A 7049-nucleotide genomic window follows, 5' to 3' on the forward strand; every position below is an offset into this window, starting at 1 on the left:
GCTCGGCAAAACAACCGCCAGGCGTCATCTTTTTCTTGGGGGTAATACACCTTGTCGAAAAAAACGGAATGGTTAAAAGTTAAACCCTTAATATGTAATAACCAACGTGATACAAGACAGTCATAAATAAAGTATTTATTTAAAATATATATTTTTAAATATTTTTCATAAAAAAAAAAAAAAAACATTTTCTTCGGCGGGACACATGAAGATTCCACTGTGTGCAATGTATTATGACGTAACCGCGCGCAATGTATTATGACGTAATGTGCCACTCTAAAACCACGGTGCGGCGTCTTGTCGTCAGTCATGTGGTCGATGTCAACTTGGATGACATCTTACATCGCTTATACGTTGTATTGTTAACAACAACGAGCAGATTGAGAGTATGGACCAAGAAAAAGTAAGGATACCTATTATAGTATATATAATAAGAATAAGAATAATACGAATAAGAATAAGAATAAGAATAACTTTATTTGTATAGAGCTTTTCCTGCAAACGTTGCAGCTCGAAGTGCTCCAATCATAATATAATCTTAATTGAATTATTTAGTCATTTAAAGGCAATATTAAAAAGATGGGTTTTTAGTCTTGACTTGAACATAATATTTGCTGAGGTTGCATCCCTAATGTAAACTGGCAGTGCTGCATTCCACAATTTGGGTGCATAAAATGAGAATGCAACCTCACCAAACCTCTTCTTTTGTACATGTGGTACACAGAGAAAACCAGCGTCAGAAGACCTGAGAGCTCAGTATATAGACTGTGAAGAGCAGTATAGTACTGTATAACACTGTTCAGTCAGACAGATTTTCAGTCAGACAGATTTTCATCCTTTTAATCCGTTTTTTATGTGAAGCTACTTTTTGTGTCTGAAGCTACTTTGACTTCACGTAACAAGTTGACCAGAATGTGACGATCTGAACTCTGTTGTGTTGCAGGTGAAGAGTAGGAGCACGAGGCAGAGCGCTAAATGCTCTAGGAAGAGCGCAAAGAAGAGCACCAAGACTGATGCAGGTGAGAGTTTTCTGTTGACTTCTCCCTGTAGAGTCCCTATGTTGAAGACTTGGTTTGATGAGAAGAAAAAATGTCTTTCATTCCTATTAAACATCCGATCACAGACAATGATAATGACTTGAACACCATTCCAATATCCACATGCTAACATTCATTATGAATGCATGGCCATACATATCATTTTGAATGCAAGGCTGGGAAATGGCTCCATCATGGTATGCTAGTGTGAATATTGTAAACACAACCATTGATTGTCTTAATGTACTACAGACTATATTTCATAGCTGGCAATAAAACCCCAGAATCCTCTCTGTTTGATTCTTTTAGCTCCTTCTGTGATGTCCTCTGCTTCCGGAACGAAGTATGAGGACAGAGGAGCAGTAATCAAGCTGCTGGCGGAGGAAGGCGTGGCTGGTGCCCTGATCAACACAGATCAGGACTCCTTCCCCATCCTGATGAAGTTCATGAAGGGTCTCACTGATGAGTCAGTATTATGCGCTCTACTGTATCTATGCTCCCTATGTTTCTATACACACCCAATATTTTGCACCCTGCGCATAAACAGTACAACAAGTGTGAGCCAAGACCAAAACAACTGAAAATGTTGACTTGTTTCTTCACCAGGCAGTGGACGGTGATCCATGACGGCATGACAGACCCTGTAAGTGTATTTGATGTGTGTGACTTTAGAGTTAGCAGGCATACCATACCAGTCATTGTTTGTGTTGTGAATCAGTGAATCGAAATGATTACCTTCTTTAAGCTAAACACCAACTAATTCTTCACTCTCTGAATGAACACAGATGACCAAGGCGAAGCTTGACATCACGGGTCGAAAGATTGTCCAACTGGTCGCCGACACGGTCATAGAGGTCCTCCTCCCGACTCTACAGCGGGTCATAGAGCTGAGTGAGGCCAGGGATGCTGCAGCCTCTCAGAGTGGGTCAGAGCTCTCCTCCACCACCTCTCTGGAGGAAGGAGAGGCCCAGTCCCCGTCAAGGTGTTCCTCTGCGAGGTATGCTATAATCACAGCCACGCCTCTACGTAATGACTACTATGATCATAACATGATGATGATCATTTTTACTTTGTTTTGTTTTAGAACCAAATGTTTGTTGCACAGTTAAAGTGTTGGACTTTATCAATGCTGATAATACAATTATTTTTTGGGTGATGAAATGTTTTGACCATTGACAAAATACCAACAATAATCAGAATAACAAGTAACAACGTACTGTCGAAGGTCAAATCTCTCTCCACTACATCAGAATCTGATGTGAGCCACCAATGTGATAACTCTTATGCTTTTATCCCCCAGGGATTGATAAAGTTGAATTCGATTGAATTGAATGTCATATTTGTCTTTATTTTGAAGTTCCCAGACTTTGCAGCAATGTGTGTCCGGAGGATCACCTCCCCTGGATGATCCACTCCAGGTCCACTTTGGGATCACAGAGGACACCGTCCTCCAATCACTGGGCTCTATCTCCTCTGGCCCATTTGATTTGACCAGACCTGTGGTGAGAGACGTCCTGAAGCAGGTGAACTCGGACGTCTCCTTGATAATCTCCTTATCAAGGTCAGATAAGTCCACCCTGATAGTCTGCGACAGGGACACCACCATGTCCGCGGCTAGGAGGATGTTGCACGTGGTGTGCACCAAGCTCCGGGAGTTGGGGATCACCAAACCAGTGGTGCCAAAGGTCAAGGTCACGGCCTCTAAGACCGACCTGGGGTCAGTGGCGGCAGACGTCATGACTGCCATCGTTGAGACGGTGGAGTCCTGCAGCACTGCTGATCAGGGGGCAGCTGACATGCTCAGACAGTTGGCAGAGAAGATCAGCACGATCAGCTCTGTCTCTGATGAGGACGGATCCTCTGCTGGAGCACCGCATAGACGTGTGTCCTCCTCTTGCAGTGTGGGACACCTCAGGAGTGTGAAGAGTGAGGAGTTTCACTCCGAAGCCACCAAGGCCGTGAGTGCAATTCTGTGCCGGAATAGCATTATATCTATAGATATAACCATGGAGGAGGCCTCAGACATTGTTGATGAGTTTGTGGCAGACATGAGGTCTATCACTCACTCAGCTGGGTCTGGTGCTTCAAAGGAGGAGTCTCTGCCTGTTGCCCTGACCCTAGTTCAGAGGCTTCAGAGAAGGCTGGGAGTGTTCTTCGCGCGGCTGTTGTCTTTTAAAGGCACAAGCCAGAAGAGCAAACTGCCCTCAGACCAGGATAGATTCATCCATGGATCTACTCTGGTAAAAGCGGAGTCTTCTCGCAGTGAGCCTCTGTTTCCATCCACCTCACTGGTTGGAGTAGAGCTGCATAGATGTCAGAGTGAATGCTCTCTACCGATGCTGGCTCACCAGAGCCCTCCGGTGAGCCAGCTCAAACTCGACCGCACGACCAAAGAGGTTCTGAGCGAGATTCTCCTCTTTTATAAGACAGAAGACGAGAGGACAGCCTCCGCTGGACCAACGGCATCTGATGAATCCCTCGCTGCCTGCGAGTATGTGGAGGACGTGTTAACATGGTTGACGGAGTACTCCTCCTCCTCCTCCTCCTCATCAGAGAGGTTGTGCGTGTCTCCAAAGGCAGTCGTGAGCGAACTGTCCAAGGAGGACTTTCAGAGTCAAGCCACTGAGAAAGTGAGGGATGTTCTCTTGAGATCAGAGAGATGCTCCCTCAGTTCTTCCCACCACTCTGGGCTGTCACCTGCCAGTGCTGACTCGTCAGCATTAGACCTCGTCGGCATGGTTGTGAACAGTGTGAAGTGCCTGTTCCAGGACGAGGAGTCCTCAGCTGGTCCCAGTGTGCTGCCCACACACACTGAGGCCTCTGAGGTGTCCGAGGCTAGTGGGCTTAGTGCTAGTGATGGTGTGTCGGAGCTGAGACTGTGGTCTACAGCGCAGACCATCTTCAGAGATCTGAAGAGGAAGCTGAAGGAGTTCTTCACTCGGCATGAGATGGATGCCTCTGAGCAGAGTGCATCGATGGCTAAGGCTAGAGACAGCATTAGCCAGATCCTGGTCGCCATTCAGGGTGACATGGTGGTAAAGTCAGGGGAAATGGAGACCTCAGTGGAGCTACAGCAATGGCACAGTGCTGTAGGATCTCTGCTGGAGAATGTAGAGAGGGTGTGTAGTGAGGGTAGTCTCACATGTCAGCCTCCCACAGAGCTTCCAGCAGAAAGCAGTTTCCCCGTCGTCAGAAGCGCGACCTCTGACGAGTCTGTGCCGGAGGATTCCGTCGTCAGTGACTCCAAACAGCGGATGGCCGACGTGGTGCAAGTCCTGATGGACCACCTGGACCCGACGGCTCTTCAAGAGGTCACCTCTCCCGGAGCTGACCTCACCAGACGGGAGGAGCTTCTGTCCCAGGGGGGGATCCGCACCCTGACCAACGCCCTTGTGGATAGACTCCAGGGGCTGATGTTACTCCACAGCAGTCTGCCAGTGGACGTTGGGACCAGTGTGTCGGACAGTGTTCTGTCCAAACGGACACCGGCAGAGACGCGTGCGACGGTGTGCTCTGAGGTGCTCTACGCCTTTGCCGAGGAGTCGGTGAAGCGTTTGCTTCTTCCCGTGATCGTCCCTCCCTCATCATGGAGCATGGAGGTGGGAGGAGCTTCCAACAGCAACGCCCCGACCAGAGTCTCCAGCCACAAGAGCCTGCTGTCCACCAGCTCTTCGGAGATCTACAACGAGACAGTGGATCTGTTCTCCAGTGCCCTGGTCAACCAGGTGATGGCCCTATCAGTGGGATCCGACACCTCCACAGCCTCGGTCACACAGCCTCAGAGGGATGCTAGTGGGAAGAAGAAGAAAGGAAAATTCAGGAAATTCCTTTCAATGGTGATGCGCAAGGTAAAACAGAAATATACAGTGAATTTATAAGAGATAAGTCTTACCAGTTTATCATAAAACAGCAGACAATCTATGCATTGGAATAATGGGGTTTTAAGAGATATGTTCTGTCATTGATTCTTCTTCTGTAACAACTGATATAGTGCAAGAGGACCAACCGGGTAGGTGTCCAGGCTCCAGCCCCAGGACAGGAGGACATCAAGGTAGGTCTCCAGCCTCCAGCTCCAAAACAGGAGGATATGAAGGTAAGTGTCCCGCCTCCAGCCCCAGGACAGGAGGGCATTGAGGTTGCCCACGACGATGGACACAGCAGAGGTAAGTCAACATGTAGAACACATCGACCAAGGACATACTAACCATACTAATGAAGTATTCTATTCTGTAGCTATAGGCCTGGTGAAGCTCATATGAACTCTCTCTCCTCTCTCTAGCGGCCAGCCCAGTGACAGCTGTGACGACGCCTTGTGAGGGGAGCGGAGCTTCAAAGCCCAAGAAGCATTCCCTCCTCCAGCGGATTCTCAAATCTGTGAGGAGCCTTGGCAGCTGCTGTCCATGCATACAGTCTCCGTCCAACGAGACCCAGTAACCGTCTTCACGACGATGGACACAGCAGAGGTAAGTCAACATATAGAACACATAGACCAAGGACATACGAACTAAACTAATGACGTATTCTATTCTGTAGCGATAGGCCTGGTGAAGCTCATATGAACTCTCTCTCCTGTCTCTAGTGCCCGGCACAGTGGCGGCTGTGACGACGCCTCCAGAGGATGCATCAAAACTTAAAAATTAAATAATTTGGATTCAATTCCTTTTGCTTTTTTTTTTTTTTTTTCCATATCTTATGAACTTTTCATGAAGATTGTGTAACTAGATAAGTGGTCTTAACAATATCATAGCTAGAAGCAACTGCGATTACAGCAACAAATAGTAGCTAAGCATGTTTACAGCCATGCCTGAGGCAATATCCCAATAGAAATGTAATCATAATAAGAATCATATACAAGAATCATATACAAGAATCATAACAAGACATATAAGGAATCATTAGAAATATACATGAGCTATAAATGGTAGGCCTACTGAAGAAAGATGGTCATACATTCTCCCTCCCTCCCTGATACTAAACAACAAAGTAATTACTATTAAAGTGATTATTACTATAAATGTATTAACTTTAACTTCATGAAGCAGTTTAATTGGAGTTGTGTTAGCCACATAAAGAAAACACATATCTAAAACTGAATTATGAAGGTTACTATGGGATTAGGTTAGAGAGAGAGGGAAGGAATGAGGATTGTGTTAGTTAGTTACAAGCAATATCCGTCTACCTGGTCCTACCCTTAAATGTCCACTAGATGGCAGGCATGTATCAGCATAAATCAGAGGTCTCCAACCTTTTTTCATCTGAGAGCTACTTTGAACAAATTTAAGTGGCCGAGAGCTACTCATATCTTATTACTTACCTTCATTCACATAACGTATTCTTTTGTCTTTTTCACAAACTATTTTGCATGTGTGTTATAAGTGCATTGACTCCTGTATTTTGAAGAGGAACCCCCAAGCAGCAAGAAACAGGAGAGGAAAAAACGTTACTCGACAAAACAAGGTTCATCAAAAAAGCAGGCTTTGGCTCCCGGACTACAAGGGATTGGTTTGAACAGGGTAGGCTGGTTCATTAGGGGCAATTGGGCAATGCCCCACCAAAGGGAGAAGAGAGAGATTTTTTTTCTATGACTTCTAGACAGTGTTGCTTCTGAATATCATAGTCCAATCAGCTAGTGTTCTGTGGAGTATATCATAGTCCAATCAGCTAGTGTTCTGTGGAGTATGTTCCAATCAGCTTCAAGTCCCGCCCCTTTCGGGGCAACTTTCAGTCTACTCGAAAATGCACTAGGCTGTTCTCGTAGACTTGCATGTAAAATCTATTTTGGTAACTTCAGGCCATTCGGTCAATTGTCTATGGGGTTTTGGGACATGCACAAAGAATCGTACGTGCTTACGTCATGTCCGGCGTAGCTTTAGACGAGCTAGCTTCACCATCGCTATGGCGGCTAGAAACACCGTTCAGCCGTCGTAGCAACCAGGAGAAATTAACAGTAAAGGAATTAGGACCACCCAGACCAAATTTAATTATAAAGCAAGTTTATACAAAGGCAGGGAA

The sequence above is a fragment of the Nansenia antarctica genome (genome assembly GCF_963989245.1).
Source record: "Nansenia antarctica genome assembly, chromosome: 1".
NCBI lineage: Eukaryota > Metazoa > Chordata > Actinopteri > Argentiniformes > Microstomatidae > Nansenia > Nansenia antarctica.